Here is a 24,205-nt window from a genome sequence, read left to right on the forward strand (position 1 = left end):
AATAAAATGTCCTGAATTGCTCCTCAACATTTCTTTGCTTACCAAGTGACAAGCACTCTAACATGGAACATGTTGCAGTGCCAAAGTCACTAAAAGTGTCGCCAAGCCTACTCTCAAGGAGATGTTTCACCTGCTGAACACGTGGCAGACAAGGGTGTTGGCAGACTCTAGGTTTTTTATTATGCCCACTGCACCAGTCATGTTTTCCTGTAAAAATCTAAGAATGCAGTAGAGTGTACTTTTTTAACATCACTATCTATATGCGACCAAAGATCCTCACATTTCCTGCCTTTGGCATCATCACTCAGCAAATATTTTGTAAACAGTTGGCACTTGGATAAGAAAGCATTTACGGTCTCTAGGATTAAGAACCACAAGTTAACTGACACAGTTGGGATGACACTTTCTTTGATGCCACACAAAGCACAAAAATGAGAAATATTTGCATTTTACTTCCCGTGCATAACAAAACTGTGCACCACAATGGACTAAAAAGTCAATAGCATTCTTCATTAACTCTGAAGATTGTAAAGATGCTTTCAGCATACCATCCAACAAGTGGCAAGGATCTCTTACAGGAAATCAATTCAGCTCAGGTCGATTTTGACAGGTCATCACACAACTTTTTCATATACGCACCTGAATCACTGCAAATACAAACAATATCACTCCAATCTTTGTTAAACTTGGTGAGAACTTTTGGCAGCAGCGTTCCAATCGACACTGCATTCCATGTTTTACAAAAGTCATGTAATGTTTTCACCACTATCCCACATGCTTGGTGACAGAACTCTTTTCGCATATACCTGTCACTACACATTGCATTGAATGCTTAAAGCCTGGGGTGTTTGGTAATTCACCAACTATCAATACTGACTCGGTAGAAAAAAGAACTGATGTATCAAGGGGTTTTACTCATTCTCTGTGGGTAAATGTGATGGTACATATTGGGAAAGATTCTTGTGAAACCAGCCATTTTACCTATTAGTGAAAGAATCAAACATAGCCAAAATATCAAATTTGATTTTGTTATTTCCTGATTCTCCACAGTTTATACAATAATTAAACAAGACCTAAAACATGCTTCTAAACCCTATATCTTTAGACCAAAAGCCACAACACTGAAGAAAGCAAAAGGAAGAAACAATATTTTAGTGACATCTCTAAACAACAAAACTCAAGCAGAGTAATGCCCAGTCTTTCTTGTTGCTACCTTGTGTAACAAAGTTACATTGTATTGGCCCATTTAGGAAGAAATGAAAATGACTTCCACTCTCCTTTTCCTTTCTTTGAATGGCATTTAGTTTGTGGCTGTGCAAGTGTTTTTTCAGTGTTTATATGTTTACACTGGTGAGGGCTATTTCCTTTTGGTGGGGTTTTATCAGTTATTATAGGTTTAAACCTAAAACAGGATGGCCTATGTATAGATCTGGGACTACTTGCAGCTAAGCACTTAATCACCAAGAGATGGAAACGTTCAGAGCCTCCCCTCGCACTGGCATGGCCTCGATCAGTAACAGTCTGGGTGCAAGCTGGAAGTATCGCCTTGCGCCGCAAAGACACATTGGGGTTACGTAAAGTTCCGATGGCAGCCGACTGGGATGTTATATTGCAGCACTCTCAATGCAGCTGGCAGTCAGAGGGCGAGCCCCAGACCCCTATAACATGCACGGACGTAGTGGCAGTAGCGAAGACACAGTAACACGCAGGGATGCTCCAATGATGCTCTGGTGCCCTGTCTTGCCCTCCTTCCCCACATCCCCATCGTACATTCCCCACCTCCCTCATCATCTTCCAGGGATGCGACTAGATATGTACCCATTGATTCAACAGTTGTGTGGGTCGTGCAGGCGGTGTGGCAGAGAATAGTAGTAGCAGAGACTTGAGTTGGGCATCAGTTAATACTGTTATTCCCTAGACATTGGTTCCTCTTTCCTCCTTTCAAACTGCCATACTAGTCAGCTCTTATTAGTGGGGTAAGACGGAGCGTCCAATCCCGTTATGCCCTGTAACGCTTATTGGCAAGTACCCCTGTGGTAGCTGCAGCGGCCTATGCTCTAGGCCATGCACTGAACTATTGACTGAATTATTATTACCTGTGATGTATGACCTCCACGCCCGAACTGAAATGATGCTTGTAACTTTATGCCAACTATGTTTTGCTTAAAATACCAATATAGAAATGTAAACCAAAAAATGTGTGGTGCATGTTGCAGCACACATGGCTGAGGCAATTCCCCTTTCTAGATTATTTGTGTGCTGAAATGTGTCCCTTCCTGCACAAAATCAATCAGCCCCGCAACACAGTCACCCTTGCACCATGACACCAGGGTGCTTGAGTTGGAACACAGCAGCAAGTGCCACTATTCGGGAAAAAGACAGAATGTGCCTTATCTTATTAGTAGGGCACATTCCTGCCTTTTTGTTTTGTCGCAGGGCAGCACAGCAGGATTCCTTGTGGCACTGTCCAGCACCAAAACCTCTTAAATGAGGCCCCAACTGTGTTTGCTTCATATTTAAGAACAGGTAGTTTATGACATTAAAAAACTGCTGCTAATGGGACTTAGCAGTAGTTTTTCGTTTTTAGCGATGTACAAGGAAAAACTTGTAGATATTGTGTTGTGTGTTTTGTGGGTGTTTTTACACGGGAACGCCTAGCTTGCATCTACTTTTCGGTAAGTCACACTAACAGCAGTAGCGCTGTGAAAAATTCACGTTGATGCGAAAAAAATTCCGCTAACTGGACTTTGCGCCAACTTGTAAATATGGCAATTAAAAAAAAGTGGCCGTAATATCCAAAAATTGATGCTATTTAGGCGTTAAATCCTTGGTAATATGCTCCCTAGAGTGTCAGCTACAACTAGGGCTGCCACCTTCCTTAGAAAAATATATCAGTCATGTATTCACGTTCTGGAACAGCCGAGAGCAGTAGGAAGTTAAAAGGTATTAGAGTGTAAAATTGTCAGGATTTATTTGTAACTTGGCAATTATCACTGTTTGCCCCAGTAATCATACTGAAACGATTTAGGGAGCTCTCGAATACCTTTGGACTGATTTCATTGAGTGCTTGCTGTTTTAGGTTTATGATTCAGATGGCAAAAATAATGGATTTCTCTGCTTTTAACAACATTTTTCCTGGTTTGGACCTAAAAATGTAAGCCAGACCAGTACAAAGCCGACCAGGTAGCAACCCTAACCATAATAAACAACAAAGTGATGGATGGAATGCTTGAATTCATCTCGGCCACTGGAGAGCTACATTCCATTGTTTTTTGCCCACCAAGCTACTATAGAAAGATGCCCGTCTTATGCACCTCAGTACTGACGCCAGCAGAGTGCTCTGCTGTACTGAAGAAAGAAGATATGCATAGAGTCTTTTCTAGCCCGGGCAGTTTAGCACTCACTTAATTAAAGTCCAATGACTGCGATTAACAGATGCGAATCACAAATTGATTGGAAATTTGAGGAGCATTACATCATTTTGTAAATGTGCCACTGTGCCTATGGTGGTACCATCTGCAGATGTGCATGCTTAGGTACTCATTTGAGAGCCAGGTTGATGTGTGGGAACCTGCTGCACTCTAGTAACATGTCCTGGTTCCACCGGAATTTGATTTGACTGTTTACGCAGCTAAGCATCGATTCTAATGTATCCTGCAATATCTATTAGAAGGCAGACTTCGAAGCACCATTCGTCTAGAGTATCAACCACAGAAGTAATCAGCAGCGACAGCATTTAATCAAAGGGTCATAAAAGATTCTCTAAAACTGGATCAGGCCCAAGCTATTAGATGGCTAAAATACATCAGAGATTTTATGGGGGACTTAGGACAGCCCGAATTCTTCCACAGTCCAGCAAAGATGATTAATATCTCCAGAAAAGATTAAAAAAAACAATGTATGTCACACCTGGAAGAACTCAGATACGCCAGTGAAGCCCACAAACCAACAGTTCAGTTAAATCAGATGCTCCGTTCCTCCACTGAAATGCAACCCTATTTGACCTATTATGGAACTGGGTACGATAGATTCGTACTTATACGTTTTTCTATCGCTTAGTATCGTTCCCTACAATAAATGATTGGTTAAAAAACTTAGGAGCTTGCCCTTGTGATGGAGTTGTGTCCCAATCAACAATTCATATTGTTTTATTTTGTAATTATAGGGATTATAGAAAAAGGTGGATCCTTTCAATTTTAAAAAATTGGGGTTTAAGGCAATGTCGCCCTGCCTATTTTGAATTGCAATTATTGGAAAATGAATGTTATGCCAGAAATATTGCGCTATTTTTAAAAGCAGTAGTTAAATTCAGGAAACAACTGTAAATTTTAACATATTGTTTTACATGTATAAACTGTTTTAACGAATTGAGCACTGTACGGAAAAATATTTTTACTTGGTAAAGCTGCACTAATATAATGTGGTGTTTGGTACTCCTCAAATGAATTCAATTAGAGTGCTTAAAATGTATAAGTTTTATATTTGTGCATCATGCTTTTATGGTTTTCTAATTCAAAACGAAAATCTAATAAAGCAAATTTGAATTTGAGAGCCAGGTTGCTGTGTGGAAACCTGCTGCACTCTAGTAACATGTCCTGGTTACACAGGAATTTGATTTGACTGTTTACGCAGCTAAGCAGCGATTCTAATGTATCCTGCAATATCTATTAGAAGGCAGACTTCGAAGCGCCATTCGTCTAGAGTATCAACCACAGAAGTGATCAGCAGCTATAGAGCATTGCGGCTATTTCATTCGCTAACCTTGGATTTGCATGGATGTCACCGGGCAGACCCTCGTTTACACCCTGTTGAGCTGAAACGTGTTTATGATGCTGCCTTTTTGCTGTGCAACAACCCTTGCTCCTCGCCAGGGCGCCGCAGTGGGATGTCAACATTCACTACGAGGGGCAGAGTAAATATGTATAGTGCAATGCAGCACAGCAAACGAAGTTGCTGCACTGTGCTGCATAACGGGAAGAAAGCAGCGCAGAGCCAAATGGCCTGCTGCTGCACTCAACCACTGAGCTGGTGTGCAGACAGGCTGCGAAGCACTCTGCACGCCTTTGCACTATGGTGCTGGCATGCATATATGTGTGCTGTTGAGCATAGGACTCCCTATGCCAAGACTAATTCTGAAACATTCCACACGTTGTATGTGTGCTGTGCAGCAAGCATGCACTGTTTGCAGAAATGAAACATGTGTCCTTGATTGGGCCTACTTCAAGGAGGTGTTAGTTTTTGATGCAAAGCCTTGTTCGGCCACCTTAATAGATTGGACTTGTGTCAGAAATGATGCCCAAGTTACTCCCAAGTATCGCCCCCTTGACCCAAAGTGGCAGAAAGTACTATTTGCCAGAGAATAGGGCACCTTTCCAGCGCAAGAAGTAAATACACTTAGAAAAGTTAGCACCACTCTGCATGATTGTGTGTGACTTTGCCCCAGCACAACCTTCAGTAAGCCTGGCCCTGGGTGTTGCTGCACCGTGTGATCTTGCCTTCCCGCAGCCCTCTGCATAGCTCACTCTGTTGTGGTTTCTGTGAGGTCCTGCTCTTGACTTTGTGCCTCGCTCATAATATGATGTATTTAGTGTCCTGTACAAAGGATCTAATTCTGCACTCAAGAACCCTTTCAACGTGTGGCCAATAGTCACTCAGGGGCCGAGCCACAAAAGTATCTGTAAGTGCAGCAAGCCGCACTCTCTTGCGTACTATGCACATTCGTGCACATGCCTTTGTGAATCGGGCCACAAAGTATCTGTAAGTGCAGCAAGCCGCACTCTCTTGCGTACTATGCACATTCGTGCACATGCCTTTGTGAATCGGCCCCTAAATGCCCAACTCCCTATGAGTAAAAGGCCCAAGGACGCCATCCTTTCCTTTTATAATAATTGTTTACGAATAGTGCCTAAATATTCCCATTTTCTGCCCTTGTGAACTGCCCTTCAGTGTCTGTGTCATAATTCATAAACATTTACCCCATCTGTTTCCTCTACCTTGAAATTTATATTTAGAAAAGCAGATTATTCACCTAACTTTTTTTTAATATTAATTGTAATGAAGCAATTAGAGTAACATAAACATATGTAGGACCTCAACCCCCCGCAGGACAGGCGGCTCTGGCCCATCACAAAGGCGCCAGCACCTTGATGGCTGCATGCCCATTCAAGGAAGGTGGCCTCTCACATCACATACTCTGGAGCCAGCTGTGCTGCACAGATCCGGGCTCTCCAACGAGCACCGAAAATGGAAACCCACTGCTGCGCCGCATTACAGAAAACCTGGCTTGAAATTGTAATATTGTGGCGCCCCCTTTGGTGAGAGTTAATCCTACAGTGAGTGTGGGGCCCGCCTCTGGGCATACCCTTCGCAGCCAGTGTCAGCTGCAACCAGGGCTACCACCTTCCTTAGAAAAACATACCAGCCATCAGCCATGTATGTACAATCTGGAACAGCCGGAAGAAGGGGGTGAAACAGTATTTGGGTCAAACTGTCAGGATTATTGTAACTTGGCATGTATCAGCGTTTGCCCTTTTTACCTCTCTGAAACAATTTAGGGAACTCTCAAATACCTTTTAACTGATTTCAATGAGCGCTTGCTGTTTTAGGTTTATGGTTCAGAAGGAAAAAATAACGGATCCCCAACATTTTAACTGGCCTGGACCTGAGCATGTAGGCCAGAACACAACCAGTCAGGTAGCAACCCTGGCTATAATAAGCAACTAAGCGATGGCTGGAACACCCACACTGCGGGCTGCTGAAAACCACCCGCCTTAGCGTTCCCAGGCATGGGGTGCCCCCACCTGCACATCTGCACTTAAGACTCCAAAACTGCATTAAAAGGCTCGGAAAATGCATCCGAATTTCACACCGCCGTGCGGCTTTGTCCCAATCATGAGCTCTGGCCACAAGGCCGTCTTATGTAAAATAGTGAGCAATAGTTTTAAAAGCAGAGAGTGCGGGACCCGGTGCCACCCTGATCCCCTGCTCGCCCTGCGCGTCCGTGCCCTCCGCGCTGGCACTCCCAGCCATCTTCAGCCACACACGGCAGTGGCATTCATTGCCTCTAACAGCATCACGGCGCAGCCGCGGGCCGGGGCCGCAGAGCGTTCATTAACCGATGTCCTGTGACGGTAATCGGGTCAGAGACGGAGCGACAGCTGTCTCCTCCCATCCTTCAGCGGCCTTATTGCATTAGTGTGGCTATGTTCGTGTCCCCCGGGGGGACCGGGCCGTCACTGACAACGAATGGCCCTAATATGTCCTCTGGTCATTAGCCGCCCATTATGCGGAAAGTGCGGCTTCTGGTGAGATGGATGCGGTACTTGAGGTGCTGAGTCAGGTGGGGGAGGGGGCGGGGCTAACAAGAGGTGAATCATAAGATGGGGGTTGCTTGGGTCACGTCCTCCCTGAATCTGAAATGTACAGCCCCACACGGCTCCTGAATTCTAGCACAGGGGAGACACGGTGCTGTTCGGACACGGACACACGTCACTTCCCGGTTTTCACCTTACGAAGTGACATTTGGCACACTTGATTGTCACAGAGCCCTCACCCCTTGTTAAAAAGGTAAGATGGTACATCTCGAGGAGAGGACCTCTTTGAAAGCTGGGAAGAAAGGATCCGGGTATTTGCCACAAGTGGTAAATACTAACGGCCATATATAACGGAGCTTTGAATGGCTACAAAAATATGGGGTAATGCAACCCCGCGCAAATCGCTGCGATGCATTACTCTAAACAAGGAAGGCGTTGTGTGGGTGTTTCCACGCAACTCCCATGGTTTTTGACGCATTTCCAGATCTGCAAAACCTAGAAATGTTCCAAAAGGATATGCCTTCCCAGGTAAGGCGTACCAAGGAGAACACATAGAAAGAGGAAGAGGAAAACGCCTCTCAGGACTGTTTTTGTGCAAGAAGGTGCCCTTTCCTGCACAAAAACAATCCTGCCTACAACGCAGGCACCCTTGCACCAGGTGCAAGGGTGCCTGCTCTGGTGCAAGGGTGCATGCTCTGGTGCAAGGTGCCTGCTCTGGTGCAAGGGTGCATGCTCTGGTGCAAGGGTGCCTGGGTTGGCGCTAGGCAACCAAAACAGCACCAGCGTAAGAGGAAAAAACAGGAATGCACCTTATTGGATAATTTCTAAAATAATGGAAGGTGCACCAGAAAAAAGTCCAAATTCAAATGCGGAAGTCCTTTATGTTTCTTTTAATCATATAGTACAAAAAACAGTCAGACATCAGCCAACGCGTTTCGTTCTTTACAAAATAACTTCTTCAGGGCAAAGTAAATCAATAGCAGTGATCAACATGGAGTCAGAAAACAAAATGGTATTGGTACAATCCCTAATGGCCTCCCCTTAAGGGGGTTCCAGCGAATGTGTAGCAGTACACAGCGATCTATATGATAAATGTAAGCGTGTAATTTCAGGGTCCGTACCCAACAAATGTATAGTAGTACACAGCAATCTATATCATGAGTGTGAGCACCCAAATGAAGAATTAAACTCAGCAAATGTATCTCAATCCCACAGGGAATCACAACTGGAGGCTCCGTGATAAGAGTCCCAGAAATGATGAATCCAGCCCCAGTAGTCTCTGAGGTCCTGAAGCCTCGGGCGGAGTTGCTGGTGACACCTTCAGGCCCCTAGGGATTGCACCAATACCGTTTCGTTTTCTGACTCCAGGTTGATCACTGATATTGATTTACTTTGCCCTGAAGAAGTTCTTTTGTAAAGAACGAAACGCGTTGGCTGATGTCTGACTGCTTTTTGTACTATATGATTAAAAGAAACATAAAGGACTTCCGCATTTGAATTTGGACTTTTTTCTGGTGTACCTTCCAATATTTTAGAAATTTCTTATCTGGATCCCAGTGGAGCCCTACTGCGGCGGACTCCGGAAGTGCTGTGCACAGGACTCTTATACTCATTGAACAGGATTTGAGGTGCTGAACTAAGGGTCAGCCGTAGTTGTGGACTTTGTGAAGCCTTATTGGATAAAAACAGTGTATTCCTGCCCTGTCCATGTGACGCAGGGCAGCGCAGCAAGGTGCCGCGCTGCCCTGCATCACAAGGGTCATAAACGTGGACCTAAATTCCAGCGTTTCTGAAGTACTCACAGTAGTAAGCAGGGGCACACACATAATAAAACACAGTGCACAATTATTCTTGGAGAAATGCTTATCAAATTGCATTCATTTTTTCCTCTGTACTGGAAAACTACTGGTCAGAGGTATGCTGTCCCTCGCAGGCCTCCGTCTCTGCATCTGCCGCCATTCGCAAGGATTTGCAGATGGAATCTCGCTTCATTATAACCACAAAGCAGGGTTTCTGCAACAAAGCTTTGGAACTTCCTTTTCACGCTGTGAAACATAAGTGTGTCTGAAGCACTGCGAAAAAAAGACCAAAATAAGGTCACATGTCAGCAGGGGGTCTGGGGTGCGTGTTGCAGCAAAGGAGGACTTCAGGAAGAGCTGCCTGGAGCGCCTGGGAGACCCATCCGTGTTCAAAGCTTCAAGGCGCTTGAGAGATGAAAAAACAAGCTGCTCGACTCCTTATGCTGCAGTTGTTTTTGCAATGACTAGCCCCTTCTGCAGAAGGCATGGGTACGACCTCAAAAGGACTTTGAAGTTTAATGGAAGTCATAGTAACCGTGCAACAGTCTAGCATTTTATGATATAGCACAAGGGTTACTTCAAAAGTCCACTGAAAAACAGGATAGGTCGATGTGTGGGGTTGACACACTGCTACTTGATAAATTAGGCCTCGAGTGGTGATGTGTATAGCGCTTATCGTTGCTTAACTCCACTTCAAAGTGCTAAAATGAGTTTTCACGATTAAGATAGGGGTGAAGCTGCCCTATTCCTACTGAATGCAGCGCTGCCTGTGAGCTCCTCTGTACTAGCGCCAATGCAGTTTCAGGGCGCTGTGGCTGGAGGGCGTAAAATGGACTATTAAACTGCAGAGCATGGCCTGCTGGTTATGTACAGAATTACTCCCGAAGAAGAGCAGTGTTAATAGGTACAGATTGAGGCACTAAAACAGTCACGACTGGATACTAAATGACCCATTATTTTGGAAGGTAATTACGGAGCCGGTTCATCGAATGACGTATTACCTCCCTTTCATGAGTCCAGGCCTCGGAATGTGACATCATGCGCAATACTGCACGTTTTCCACGATTCCGAGCTGCTAAACGTAGAATACTCTTTTACTTCAGAAATTAAAGGCTGTGGGTTTTATCGCCAGAAAAAAGTGCGGTAGCATTACTTGTTATTCTGATTGGAATGAGGGCATACGTATTTTTATAGCGCTGCAGCAAGCGGGATTGGCCCCAGGCGCTTTGTCCTTAGAATGCACGGCGGGGTGCTGGAGCACAGTGTCCCTCGTGGCAGGGCAGAGTGCTTTGCATCGCACCGTGCATCCTGCATCTCACACCTGCTCAGGTGTGTGGAACTGGGCAGTGGTGATGAGGACGGGTGCTCCATCGATGCAGATGGGTGGAGGTTGGGAGGGGAACTGGAGAATGCAGAAACTTTGGGCCTTGAAAGTGTGGCCACCCATTAACCTGCCTGATGCACAAGGAAGCGGAAATGACGCTCCTGGGCAGAGCGTGTGTTTAGAGGTTACAGACGGTTAGTAGCATTAGAGTAAAAAGGTGACACTGCCAGTGGGAGGCTCTCTCTAACTTGCATCAGACAAGGTCAAGCCAAGGTCATCCATGGCTGACTCTGGACAGACCATGGGCCATATTAAGGGTCAGTCCATAAGAAGAAGAATAGCCCATTATACCACTGTTAATAAGAAGGAAACAAAAAATGGACCCCCCCCTTCATATATTACAGCTTTTAATGATGTTAGTTTGACCATCTCTGAAAAGGATTGTTTCCTTGGTGCGGAAGTGGATTCAATGACCAAGAAGATGAAACATTAAAATCAATATTAACACGTTCAACGGTAATGAAGCATCAAGCTAGATCAATGCCATAAAAGAAACAAAACGGTGAATCAAATTACATTTCACATTTAATTCCAGTTAACCATGCTTAGCAAAGGCAATGGCCAATTATGAGCGCTGGCTGGAAATGGCGTATTCACTGGGTTACGAATGAGCAGTTTCATAGTACTAGATAGCCCCATATAAAAAATTGTTTTCACTTATTTTTATACCCAAAGGGCGTGGAGACTAGGGGGTGATCTTATAAAATTTGTTGGAACGCTGCTGTACATTGGCGATGCTCCTGCCCGACTAACTTGTGTTTCCTCCATTCTATTTAGAATTAAGCAAAATGCTACATTTACACTGGTGAAGCCTCGGTGGGCTCCCCTCCCCAGCATAAACCAAAGACTTGATACTTTGACCGCCACCGGGCTGGCAGATCACTGTGCCGGAGATGTTGCAGATGACAGTAAAGTCCTACTCCGTAGCCTCTTAGACTCCAGACTGGCATCTCTTAGAGTCCTACACGCCACAGCCCCACCACTGTTACCTGCACTGACCGCGGCTGCTTGCCAGCCCACTTCATCTTCAGAACCAGGTGCATCATTTACAAAGCCATCAGGACCAGCAACCCGCTTATCTCGCAGACAAGCTCACCATCCATGGTGGTTCTGGGCTCACCTCCAGCTAGGACAGCCGCAGACTGCAGACTAAGAAGTGTAAAGAAGAAAAAGAAGACGGCAGGCCTTTTCCATCTATGCACCTGGGATCTGGAACATCACCCCCATATCCGTCAGGACCACCCCAACGTGCTCCAAGATATAGAAAACAGTTGAAGACGCACCTCTGTAACGAACACTACATCTCAGTGCATTAACTGTCCACAACTCAGCTTCCTCTTCTATTACTTGCTGACTGTAACCTTGCCTTTGACCCTGCACATCGCTCCTCTGCCTTTGGGCTATGTTTGCGCTATAGAAATACTATATACATACATACATGCCTTATTGTCGGGGACAGCCGTTTCTCATGGTCCCGGTTTGGGCCTCCACATACAGGGAGATACTCTGTGTCAGAGACACTTATTTTTTTGTTTTCTGAAAGCAAATCGTTGACAGTTTGTTTTCTAAAAACAAAAAAAATTGAAGAGCAGGTGCATCGAACTCGGTGCCCGCTCAGCAAAATTCAGCACCTCAGGTGGAGCTGCCACGGTAACAGCTCCGCTGGATGCACAGAGATCCCTCCTCCCTGGGCGGGATCTGTAAATGTGGCTGGTGGTTTCCTCTAGGGGAGTGGAGACCGTAGCCTCTGATGACCTGACCGGCCAGCAGGCTGCCCATCAGACTCTACATGGCTTCCTGAGGCTCTGGTGTTAGATTGGCACAGCTCTCCCTTTGCTGCTGCATCGCTCTTGCTCCTGTCTCCTTGCTTTCCCCTAATTTTCACTGCTTTCTCCTTGCTTCTTTGCGCTGTATTTTTAGTACCTTCTGCTCCTTTTCCCTTATTTTCACCGCCTTCTCCTTGCTTTCCTGTCAAGACCTGGCTGTTTGAAAGAGCCTCCGGGACCTGCAAGTCCCTGGATACCCTGTTGGGTGATCAGCCGTTGTTAGACCTGGCATCTTTGGCATGAGTCTCTCCTCCATTTTTTTCCGTTTGCCTCCTCTGTTTACAATGTTTTTGCTGGAATATTGCTTTGGGCTCTGTGCCACTGCTGAAGCAGAAGCAGCGTGTAAAATGTGTCTCAGGCCTGCCATCGCAGAGCCTGTGTGCAGTCCCTGACTGCCATGTCGACTTGGCAAGGAAACCTACTTGCCAGTCTCTAAAACCTTCACTTTGCCACATTCCAGACACCTCTATGGTAGGCCCTAGGGCTGGGTGCATTGTGGGTAAAAGGTAGGTCATGCCCTGATGTGTGTGGAATGACCTAATAGTGAATTACAGCCATTTTCGTTTTTCACTATTGAAGGGCTACCTGCCCCCAATAGGCCAGACTGGGCAGACTGATTATTAACTCCATTATAATCTAACTGACTCAGGGAGCATGGTAGCAGGTCGAGTTTAGTATCCCTGAACTCAGAATTTAATAACACACCCTTTAGGATGGATGGTTTTTAAATTCTGTGTTTGAAAATAGCCCTTTTAGAAAGTGGCTATTTTCTTGTCCAACTATCCACCGGTCTCTGCTGGTTTGGTGTGTGTGTCAGGGGCTGGCTGGCTCCAGAGGTCTGAATGAGTCAGTGTGGGGTGAAAGAGGCATCTACACTTAGAGTGGGGGAAGAGTAGTCCCTGATAGCCTGCCCTGCCTGACACAATGCTGGCTCCACCTCCTGCCGGGCGACTGATAGCCCTGCTCCTGCCAGTGACTATACTGGCTCCGCCTCCTGCTGGGCGGCTGAGGACCCTGCCCTGCTCAGTGAATAGGCCAGGTGCCTCTGCCTGGCAACACCCACAACAAACCCAGGATGGGGGGAATTTCCCTGCTTGGACAATGGGAACAAAGCAGAAAAGGGGTATAAGAGAAGGACCCCTGAACCAAGAACTCAGATCACTTCTGACAAGGAAACCTCTACCAAGGACAAGAAGCCTGCTGATCTAAGGACTTGCCTCCCCCTTCTGCCAGTGTGCTGTTTGCTGCGGGGAACCTGAAGCTGCTTCTTTATTTTTGCCAAGGAACAAGGAGAGAGGAACTTGGTGTGTACTCTCAAAAGCTTGCTAGAAAATCTCCAAGGGCTGGAAGAGTGCCAGCCTCCTGTTGAAGTCACAGGGCCAAAGGACTTCACCCTCTACTGAATTGCTGGTTGCTGGAAAGTGTTAATTCCAGTGCTCAGGGGAAATCTGCAGCCGACGCCGCCGAATCCAGCTCGACATCGTGAGTAACGGCTCCAGTGTTCCGAGTCTTCGACGCCGGCCGCCGGGCCCGATCGACGCCTGTAGCGACGCCAGGAGTAGTGAGTATCGGCTCCAGCTCCAAGTGACCCCGTCTTGACGCCGGTATCGACGCCGCTGAGTAGTGAGTATCGGCTCCAGCTCTAAGCGACCCCGTCTCGACGCCGCTGCTGATCGCATCGACTCGACGCCCTTCTCGACGCCGTGAGCGCTGCTCCGGCCCGACATCTCTCGACGCCGCTGCGGATCGACCCGAATCCGAGGCACGATCAACGCCGACCTCGACGCCGACATCTCGACGCCGTGGATCATCGTTTTCTTCATTTCCAAAGGTACTGTGTTTGTGGGTTCTGTTGCGACTCCAGGCTCGACGTAGCGCTCCTCGTGGTCGACGCTGAACCTTGGGAATATCGTAAACTCGACGTCGTGTGACTCCTGTGGGGGTCCCATTGTTGCCAAGAACTGTGTTTCAGAAGAATACTTACTTTTGTTGCTAAAGAACTATTTCCTAAGAAGAAACTTTACCTGAACTATTATTTTTCCTTCCAAAGAGTATTTATTAAGATTGTGGTATATTTTTATCGTTATTTGGTCTTGTGCTAAGCCTTATATAAAAATACTATTTTTATAATAACTCCTGTGTTGTGTCCATTTGTAGTATATTCACTTTATTACTGTATGTGGTCATAAATGCTTAACACACTGCCTCTGAGATAAGCCTGCCTGCTCTGCCAACCTACCAAGGGGGTAGCAGGGGTTATCTGAGTGTGTAATCCCCTTGCCCTGATTAGAGTTGGTAGGTCCCTATTTGTCAGAAGTGTATACCTCTGCCAACTAGAGACCGCCGGTTCTAACATTGGTGGTCAGCGGTGAGGATTGAACTTTGCATTTATGACTCATGTGCAGTGATTAGTGTACGCTACATAGTGAAAGCAGACCATAGCGCAGCCACAATCTGTTTTGGTAGCATATTCTATTTTTGTTCTCCGCTTTCCTGGAGCTTATTTTTTAAACACTGCCAGTTTTGACCAGGGAGGATGCCGGAGCTGCTACCCCTTCTCTTATTGTTGTGGAGGAATTTGATAAGAAATTGATAAATAAGTACAAGTTAAAGGAGCTACAGCAATATTGCAAGCAGTTTAAAGTTCCTACCACAGGTCTCAGATTGAGAGACGACTTCCTCAAAGCGCTGAAGGCCTGGTTAGAGGCCAGAAATCCCTCTGATCCGGGGGTGGTACCGGAAGAGGAAGAGGAAGTGGAAGAGCCCATGAATGGGCACGTGGCATCTCCCGGCAGCAGTGTGTCCTCTAAGAGCCTTTCTCCTGAAGAGTTGGAAGACAGGGAGAAGGAGAGGGAATACAAGTTAGAGATGGCAAAACTTAAATTAGGAGGGCAGTTGTAATTAGAGAATTCAAGAAGCAAAAGAGAAGCTGAAATGGAGAGCAAAAGATTCGATTTTGAAAGAGAGAAATTAGCGTTTGAACGTGAGAAGAGGGTGAGGGAGATAGAGCTTAAAACTAAGAGTTTAGAGTTGAATCCCTCTGGTGGCAGTACTCCATCTGTGCCTGCAGAAAGTAGGTTTTATTTTCCCAAAGATGTGATAAAAGATTACAGTAGAAATGAGGATATTGGTCAATGGTTTAAAGCATATGAGTTAGCATTGTTGGCCCACCGGGTCCCTGAGAAAGATTGAGGAGCGGGGTTGTGGTGTCGCTTTGCCAATGAAGAGAGAGATACCTTGTTGGGCATGCCTGCTGAGGATAGGATGTCTTATACTCATATGAAAGATGCTTTAATGTTGAGGTATGGCTTAACTCCAGAAAAGTACCGACAAGCCTTTAGAGAATGTAAGAAGTTGCCTGGTACTACGTGGGTTGAGTATGTGTCCTTCTTTTGCAGAGCCATGGATGGTTGGGTAAAGGGTAGCAAGGTGGATAGTTATGATGCTCTTTATGATTTGTTTGCATGGGAGCACTTGTCTAATAACTGTTTTCCAGAGCTACGCCAGCACCTTATTGATAGCAAGATTTCTAACCCTAGAAAACTTGCTGAGGAGGCGGACCGCTGGGTCAGTACCAGGGTCCACAAGGGTCCAGTGGGAGACTCAGCCAAAGGTGGGCAGGGTCCCCAGCGGAAGAGTGGGGGGGACAGGGGTAAACAGAGGGAGTTTCAGAAAGGGCCCCAAAGTAATCCCCAAGGGAACCAAGGGAAGGGTTCCCAGCCTCCCCCTGTAAAGAAGCCAGAGGTCCCGACAGGTAAACCTGTTCCCAGGGGCCCAATGACCTGCTACGTTTAAAGCAGGTGGGACACCGTTATTATGATCCCCAGTGTCCCATGAAGGATTCGAATGCACCGCCGCGTGCACCCCCCCGTCAGGTAGTGAATGTAGCCCTGGGAGGGAGTGAGATGGGTGCCCCCGGTGGGTGGGGCCCGCAGAAATGTCCCTGGTCTCTTTAGGAGACGTGGAAATGGTCCCTCCAACCCCTCTGCCTAGTAACACTAAGAAATATAGGCAGTGGGTGACCATTAATGGCCATAGGGTGGAAGCTCTCAGAGACACCAGAGCAAGTCTGACAGCTGTCAAGTGTCACTTGGTGTCCAGAGAGCAGGTGGTCCCTCATGCATTCTACCCCGTTGTAGCTGCTGACAACACACAGAGTAAGTGTGAGGTAGCTCAAGTTCCTTTTGAGTGGGGGGGGGGGGTCTCAGGGACTCTTCAGGTTGCTGTGAGGCCCGCCATGCCTGTTGATTGTCTCCCGGGCAATGATTTGGAGGACTCCCCTTGGGCTAAGGTGGAGCGAAAAGCGCATCTGGAAATGTTGGGTCTGCCGGAGTGGGTATGTGCGACCACCCGGTCCATGTCAGCTAGTAAGGGTGTTGATGGGGTCCTGGAGCCTGAAAGTATGGCCCAGGACCCAACCATGAAGAGAAGAGGCAGGGGGCACGGGAAACCGTCCCCCATCGTTCCCACGGTCCAGGAGGGAGCAGACCCTGAGGGGGATGTCCTGGAACCTACAGGGAAACAAGTGGCTGAACTGGGAGACCTGCCCGAGCTGACCCATTGGCAGCAGGATGGTGGTCCCTCCAGGGAGGAATTTTGTGCTGAACAGAAAGTGTGCCCTTCTCTTGTGGGTATGAGGCAGCAGGCCTCAGCCCAAACGACAGGTGATCAGTCAGGATCACATTGGATTTACTGGGAGAACGACCTCCTGTATAGCGAGCCTTAGGCTGCTGAGCCTGGGTCAGCCCGTGTGCTGGTGGTACCCCAGTGCTTCAGAGCCTTCCTACTGGGGTTGGCTCATGACGTTCTGTTAGCTGGAAATCTGGGGCAGGACAAAACCTATGACAGGCTTGTCACCCATTTTTATTGGCCCCAGATGAGAAAGGATTCAGACATCCATTGTAGGACCTGCCAAACTTGCCAGGCAAGTGGGAAAAGTGGGCGGAAGCAGAAGGCTCCCCTCCAACCTTTTCCCGTGGTCAGTACCCCCTTTGAGCGAGTGGGGATTGACTTTGTGGGGCCACTGGACCCCAAGACAGCCATGGGCAACAGGTTTATCCTGGTCTTGGTGGACCATGCCACCCGGAAGCCATCTCTCTCCACACAGTGACGTCCCCCGTGGTGGGACGGGCACTGATGGGTGTTTTCTCCCGCATGGGGTTCCCCAGAGAGGTTGTGTCAGACCGGGGCACCAACTTCATTTCTAATTATATGAAGTCTCTGTGGAAGGAGTGTGGGGTAACCTACAAGTTTACCACTCCTTACCACCCTCAAAGTAATGGGCTGGTTGAGAGATTCAACCGGACCCTAAAAGGCATGATTATGGGTCTTGAAGAACCAATGAGGCGTAAATGGGATGTCCTCCTACCATGCCTGCTGTTTGCTTACCGTGAGGTGCCACAAAAGTCTCTTGGGTTCAGTCCCTTTGAGCTTTTGTATGGACACCCGGTAAGAGGACCTTTGAGCCTGGTCAAAGAAGGCTGGGAGCAATCTCCCAGGAAACCTCCCCAGGATGTATACAGTTACATGCTGGCCTTTAGGAACCAGACTCGGCGCTTCAGAGATCTTGCTCAGGCAAATCTGGAGGCCAGCCAGGAAGAGATGAAGTGGTGGTACGACCAGAATGCCACTCTGGTTGAGCTTCAACCTGGTCAGAAAGTTGGGGTCATGGCCCTTGTAGAACCTTGTGCGCTCAAGGACAGGTGGACTGGACCATTTGAGGTTGTGGAGAAAAAGAGCGATGTCACCTACTTGGTGGACTTGAAGTCTCCCAGGAACTCCTTGAGGGTCCTGCATGTCAACCAGTTAAAGCCCCACTTAGAAAGGTCCGAAGTGGGCATGCTCCTAGCCACAGATGCTGGAATGGAGGAGGAGAGTGAGCCTCTTCCTGACCTCCTGTGTGCAAAAGAGCAAGATGGGTCAGTGGATGGTGTTGTCCTCTCTGACACACTGACCCTTGAGCAGCAGCAAGATTGTCGCCATCTGCTGGGACAATTCCCTGATCTGTTCTCCTTAATCCCTGGTGTCACTCAGTGGTGTGTCCACGATGTGGACACCGGGGACCGCACTCCTGTGAGGCACAAGGTCTACAGGGTAACTGACAAGGTCAGAGCATACATCAAGGAGGAGGTCTCCAAGATGTTTGCCCTAGGGGTGGTTGAGTCCTCTAGCAGTCCTTGGGCCAGCCCAGTGGTCTTGGTCCCAAAGGCTGCAGCGCCTGGTGCTTCACCAGAACTTCGGTTCTGTGTGGATTACCGAGGACTCAATTCGGTCACCAAGACTGACGCGCACCCCATCCCCAGAGCTGATGAGCTTATAGATCGGTTAGGGGCTGCCCGGTACCTAAGTACGTTTGATCTAACGTCTGGGTACTGGCAGATCGCCTTGACCGATGGGGCAAAGGAGAGGTCTGCATTCTCCACACCAGATGGGCACTACCAGTTCCGGGTTATGCCCTTTGGGATGAAGAATGCCCCTGCCACATTCCAGAGGTTGGTCAACCAGGTATTGGCTGGACTGGAGGATTTCAGCGCCGCCTACCTGGACGACATCGCAGTGTTCAGCGCCAGCTGGGAGGAACACTTGCGCCACCTTCAGGAAGTGTTGTTGGCCCTGCGCAGAGCAGGCCTCACAATTAAGGCCAGTAAGTGCCAGATTGGGCAGGGTTCAGTGGTGTACTTGGGGCACCAAGTAGGGAGCGGCAAGGTGGCCCCCCTGCAACCCAAGATAGATACCATCCTGGCTTGTGAACCGCCCAAAACCCAGACTCATGTGAGAGCCTTCTTGGGTCTCACGGGTTACTACAGGAGGTTTGTCAAGGGGTATGGCAACATTGTGCACCCCTTGACCTCGCTGACTTCCAGGAAGGAGCCGAGACTTGTGATCTGGACTGACGCCTGTCAGAAAGCCTTTGACACCCTGAAAACTGCAATGTGTACAGCACCGGTCCTCCAGGCACCCAACTTTTCCAAGGAGTTCCTTGTCCAGACAGACGCTTCAGAGCATGGTGTGGGGGCTGTTCTAGCACAGATGAATGAGGAGGGCCGAGACTTACCTGTAGCCTTCATCAGCCGGAGGTTACTTCCCAGGGAACAGAGGTGGAGTGCGATAGAGCGTGAGGCATTTGCTGTGGTCTGGGCGCTGAAGAAGCTAAGATCCTACCTGTTTGGGACTCACTTCCGGGTTCAGACAGACCACAGGCCCCTCAGATGGTTAATGCAGATGAGGGGTGAAAACCCAAAACTGTTGAGGTGGTCCATTTCCCTACAGGGGATGGACTTTACGGTGGAACACCGCCCTGGTACAGATCACGCCAATGCTGATGGTCTGTCCAGATTTTTCCGCCTTAGTGATGAGGACTCCCTGGGCGAAGGGTAGTTCTCCCCACATTTCAGCTGGAGGGGACACGTGTTAGACCTGGCATCATTGGCATGAGTCTCTCCTCCATTTGTTTCCGTTTGCCTCCTCTGTTTACGATGTTTTTGCTGGAATATTGCTTTGGGCTCTGTGCCACTGCTGATCAGTGCCACAGTGCAAGTGCTCCCTATGTTAAATTGATACATTGATTGGTGTTACCATGATTGGCTTGGTTGACTTACTGTTCAGACCTTAGTCTAGTGCACTGCGTGTGCCAAGGGCGTGTAAGTTAACTGCTGCTGGTGGGCTTGCAGCACTGGTTGTGCCACCCACAGAAGCAGCGTTTAAAATGTGTCTCAGGCCTGCCATCGCAGAGCCTGTGTGCAGTCCCTGACTGCCATGTCGACTTGGCAAGGAAACCTACTTGCCAGTCTCTAAAACCTTCACTTTGCCACATTTCAGACACCTCTATGGTAGGCCCTAGGGCTGGGTGCATTGTGGGTAAAAGGTAGGTCATGCCCTGATGTGTGTGGCATGACCTAATAGTGAATTACAGCCATTTTCGTTTTTCACTATTGAAGGGCTACCTGCCTCCAATAGGCCAGACTGGGCAGACTGATTATTAACTCCATTATAATCTAACTGACTCAGGGAGCATGGTAGCAGGTCGAGTTTAGTATCCCTGAACTCAGAATTTAATAACACACCCTTTAGGATGGATGGTTTTTAAATTCTGTGTTTGAAAATAGCCCTTTTAGAAAGTGGCTATTTTCTTGTCCAACTATCCACCGGTCTCTGCTGGTTTGGTGTGTGTGTCAGGGGCTGGGTGGCTCCAGAGGTCTGAATGAGTCAGTGTGGGGTGAATGAGGCATCTACACTTAAAGTGGGGGAAGAGTAGTCCCTGATAGCCTGCCCTGCCTGACACAATGCTGGCTCCACCTCCTGCCGGGCGACTGATAGCCCTGCTCCTGCCAGTGACAATACTGGCTCCGCCTCCTGCTGGGCAGCTGAGGGCCCTGCCCTGCTCAGTGAATAGGCCAGGTGCCTCTACCTGGCAACACCCACAACAAACCCAGGATGGGGGGAATTTCCCTGCTTGGACAATGGGAACAAAGCAGAAAAGGGGTATAAGAGAAGGACCCCTGAACCAAGAACTCAGATCACTTCTGACAAGGAAACCTCTACCAAGGACAAGAAGCCTGCTGATCTAAGGACTTGCCTCCCCCTTCTGCCAGTGTGCTGTTTGCTGGGGGGAACCTGAAGCTGCTTCTTTATTTTTGCCAAGGAACAAGGAGAGAGGAACTTGGTGTGTACTCTCAAAAGATTGCTAGAAAATCTCCAAGGGCTGGAAGAGTGCCAGCCTCCTGTTGAAGTCACAGGGCCAAAGGACTTCACCCTCTACTGAATTGCTGGTTGCTGGAAAGTGATATTTCCAGTGCACAGGGGAAATCTGCAGTCTTGACGCCGCCGACGCCGCCGACGCCGCCGAATCCAGCTCGACATCGTGAGTAACGGCTTCAGTGTTCCGAGTCTTCGACGCCGGCCGCTGGGCCCGATCGAAGCCAGTAGCGATGCCAGGAGTAGTGAGTATCGGCTCCAGCTCCAAGTGACCCCGTCTTGACGCCGGTATCGACGCCGGTATCGACGCCGCTGAGTAGTGAGTATCGGCTCCAGCTCTAAGCGACCCCGTCTCGACGCCGCTGCTGATCGCATCGACTCGACGCCCTTCTCGACGCCGTGAGCGCTGCTCCGGCCCGACATCTCTCAACGCCACTGCGGATCGACCCGAATCTGCGGCACGATCAACGCCGACCTCGACGCCGACATCTCGACGCCGTGGATCATCGTTTTCTTCATTTCCAAAGGTACTGTGTTTATGGGTTCTGTTGCGACTCCAGGCTCGACGTAGCGCTCCTCGCGGTCGATGCCGAACCTTGGGAATATCGTAAACTCGACGTCGTGTGACTCCTGTGGGGGTCCCATTGTTGCCAAGAACTGTGTTTCAGAAGAATACTTACTTTTGTTGCTAAAGAACTATTTCCTAAGAAGAAACTTTACCTGAACTATTATTTTTCCTTCCAAAGAGTATTTATTAAGATTGTGGTATATTTTTGTCGTTATTTGGTCTTGTGCTAAGCCTTATATAAAAATACTATTTTCATAATAACTCCTGTGTTGTGTCCATTTGTAGTGTATTCACTTTATTACTGTATGTGGTCATGAATGCTTAACACACTGCCTCTGATATAAGCCTGTCTGCTCTGCCAAGCTACCAAGGGGGTAGCAGGGGTTATCTGAGTGTGTAATCCCCTTGCCCTGATTAGAGTTGGTAGGTCCCTATTTGTCAGAAGTGTATACCTCTGCCAACTAGAGACCGCCGGTTCTAACATTGGTGGTCAGCGGTGAGGAGTGAACTTTGCATTTATGACTCATGTGCAGTGATTAGTGTACGCTACATAGTGAAAGCAGACCATAGCGCAGCCACAATCTGTTTTGGTAGGATATTCTATTTTTGTTCTCCGCTTTCCTGGAGCTTATTTTTTAAACACTGCCAGTTTTGACCATGGAGGATGCCGGAGCTGCTACCCCTTCTCTTATTGTTGTGGAGGAATTTGATAAGAAATTGATAAATAAGTACAAATTAAAGGAGCTACAGCAATATTGCAAGCAGTTTAAAGTTCCTACCACAGGTCTCAGATTGAGAGACGACTTCCTCAAAGCGCTGAAGGCCTGGTTAGAGGCCAGAAATCCCTCTGATCCGGGGGTGGTACCGGAAGAGGAAGAGGAAGTGGAAGAGCCCATGAATGGGCACGTGGCATCTCCCGACAGCAGTGTGTCCTCTAAGAGCCTTTCTCCTGAAGAGTTGGAAGACAGGGAGAAGGAGAGGGAATACAAGTTAGAGATGGCAAAACTTGAATTAGGAGGGCAGTTGGAATTAGAGAATGCAAGAAGCAAAAGAGAAGCTGAAATGGAGAGCAAAAGATTAGATTTTGAAAGAGAGAAATTAGCGTTTGAACGCTTTGCCAATGAAGGGAGAGATACCTTGTTGGGCATGCTTGCTGAGGATAGGATGTCTTATACTCATATGAAAGATGCTTTAATGTTGAGGTATGGCTTAACTCCAGAAAAGTACCGACAAGCCTTTAGAGAATGTAAGAAGTTGCCTGGTACTACGTGGGTTGAATATGTGTCCTTCTTTTGCAGAGCCATGGATGGTTGGGTAAAGGGTAGCAAGGTGGATAGTTATGATGCTCTTTATGATTTGTTTGCATGGGAGCACTTGTCTAATAACTGTTTTCCAGAGCTACGCCAGCACCTTATTGATAGCAAGATATCTAACCCTAGAAAACTTGCTGAGGAGGCGGACCGCTGGGTCAGTACCAGGGTCCACAAGGGTAGAGTGGGAGACTCAGCCAAAGGTGGGCAGGGTCCCCAGCGGAAGAGTGGGGTGGACAGGGGTAAACAGAGGGAGTTTCAGAAAGGGCCCCAAAGTAATCCCCAAGGGAACCAAGGGAAGGGTTCCCAGCCTCCCCCTGTAAATAAGCCAGAGGTCCCGACAGGTAAACCTGTTCCCAGGGGCCCAATGACCTGCTACGTTTATAAGCAGGTGGGACACCGTTATTATGATCCCAGTGTCCCATGAAGGATTCGAATGCCCTGCCGCGTGCACCCCCCGTCAGGTAGTGAATGTAGCCCTGGGAGGGAGTGAGATGGGTGCCCCCGGTGGGTGGGGGCCCGCAGAAATGTCCCTGGTCTCTTTAGGAGACGTGGAAATGGTCCCTCCAACCCCTCTGCCTAGTAACACTAAGAAATATAGGCAGTGGGTGACCATTAATGGCCATAGGGTGGAAGCTCTCAGAGATACCGGAGCAAGTGTGACAGCTGTCAAGTGTCACTTGGTGTCCAGAGAGCAGGTGGTCCCTCATGCATTCTACCCCGTTGTAGCTGCTGACAACACACAGAGTAAGTGTGAGGTAGCTCAAGTTCCTTTTGAGTGGGGGGGGTCTCAGGGACTCTTCAGGTTGCTGTGAGGCCCGCCATGCCTGTTGATTGTCTCCCGGGCAATGATTTGGAGGACTCCCCTTGGGCTAAGGTGGAGCGAAAAGCGCATCTGGAAATGTTGGGTCTGCCGGAGTGGGTGTGTGCGACCACCCGGTCCATGTCAGCTAGTAAGGGTGTTGATGGGGTCCTGGAGCCTGAAAGTATAGCCCAGGACCCAACCATGAAGAGAAGAGGCAGGGGGCGCGGGAAACCGTCCCCCATCGTTCCCACGGTCCAGGAGGGAGCAGACCCTGAGGGGGATGCCCTGGAACCTACAGGGAAACAAGTGGCTGAACTGGGAGACCTGCCCGAGCTGACCCATTGGCAGCAGGATGGTGGTCCCTCCAGGGAGGAATTTTGTGCTGAACAGAAAGTGTGCCCTTCTCTTGTGGGTATGAGGCAGCAGGCCTCAGCCCAAACGACAGGTGATCAGTCAGGATCACATTGGATTTACTGGGAGAACGACCTCCTGTATAGCGAGCCTTA

The sequence above is a fragment of the Triturus cristatus genome, chromosome 6 (genome assembly GCF_964204655.1).
Source record: "Triturus cristatus chromosome 6, aTriCri1.1, whole genome shotgun sequence".
NCBI classification, from domain to species: Eukaryota; Metazoa; Chordata; class Amphibia; order Caudata; family Salamandridae; genus Triturus; species Triturus cristatus.